Below are 1,683 nucleotides of genomic sequence, written 5' to 3'. Positions count from 1 at the left end.
TCACATACGTAGCTTAAGTTGATCATCTAAACCTTACTCAAATTCTACAAATATTCTTGTTTGAATGATTGTCCATGTACATGGTGAATATAGGTTTCGTCTGGGCCATTCAACGTCAAAATTCTAAGACTACCTAGCTTCAAGATTATACTGTGGGCTTTTTATCAGTCACCTTTATCTATAAGACAATAAAAATATACATATTAAATTAACAATACATAACAATAACTGAATTACAATATTTTTTAAATTCAAATATTACTAATATAAATCAAATGTAAAACTAAAAATTGAATTGAGATTTAGGACTTAAAGAAACATTAACTATGAATTATGATAAATTAATACTAAATGTTAGAGATTTTAAATTTGTGTGAATTAAAGAGTTTAATATAGTTATTTGGTTTGGAGAAAAAAAATTATTTAATTGATTCACGGAAAAAGGGAATAAGAGAAAGCGTAAAAACCGTATGCAAAGTGTCTAAGAAAAATCAAGCCCAATCTTTAAACCATAAGTTAGATGACTTACCACTAGTCCAAAACAATGAAAAAACTACATATTTTCAATTTCAAACATATAATAATCAAAAAAATTAAAAATTGAGGACGCCATCCCCTTCCTCCACCACTGCTTAGAATTTGACAATAATTCTTGGAAAAAACTTGACTGGATAATAATAACAATTACAATTATTGATTTATTATCTTGAGTAATTTGGTTCTACTTGATTACTATTGTGATCATATTATTCACTACGACTATTGTAACCATTTGATAAAATGTATAATCTGGAATCAATAAATAAATTTCGTAAACGTTGAATGGTAACAATGAGTGCGGATAGTATTAATTAATTATATATACATATAATAATAAACTTGAAAGAGTTAAAAAGGCTTAATGGAGGTTTTTTTTTTCAAATATTTTTGACATATTAAGAAGTCAATTGTTACCTTATGCCTACAACTAGAAAATACAATCAAAGTACATTTGACAATACGATAATTTATTTTATTAAGTTCCATGGACCTTAATTCTCAAGTTTTAATATAAAGTCAATTAAGAAAAAAACCAACTACCTTATCGATTAAGAAACTAATTGTTAAATCAATTTTCAAAGAGAAATTGATAGAATCCCAATTTTATGTGCTTAAATTTCAAGTTCCACTGAATTTTATAAATCTATCTCAATAAATATGAATATGTTTCTTTGTGTATGAATGAGAGAAAGAGGACATAATTCTTTTAAAATTTTAATTAAATTCCTTATCCAAATTTAGTCAATCAATAACCACCGAGCCATTTGTGACGATGAAAAAAGAAGTCAATTAAGATAAATTGCTCATGATTTTGGCATATTAGGAAGATAAATTGATGTTATGCTTATCTCTATTTGTATATCTATTGAAGTGGCTTAAGAGAAGTGAAAGAAACACTATATTACTCATTGCCTTATGATTAAATTTCAATTATGTTTATCCAAAAAAAAATTTAGTTATGTTATTTATTTTTCTTACAATAATTAATTAAGTTCCTACTTTATTAGACTAGAGCAGCCTTTAAGAAAATAATAAGTCTAGAGCCTAAAATAATAAATGTTTTCATATCAAAACTATTTTATATAATTATATATATATATATATATATATATATACAATATATATATATATATATATATATAT

Source organism: Theobroma cacao, chromosome 9 (genome assembly GCF_000208745.1).
Source record: "Theobroma cacao cultivar B97-61/B2 chromosome 9, Criollo_cocoa_genome_V2, whole genome shotgun sequence".
NCBI classification, from domain to species: domain Eukaryota; kingdom Viridiplantae; phylum Streptophyta; class Magnoliopsida; order Malvales; family Malvaceae; genus Theobroma; species Theobroma cacao.
The sequence above is the reverse complement of the archived record's forward strand: the minus strand, read 5'-3'. Positions refer to the sequence as shown.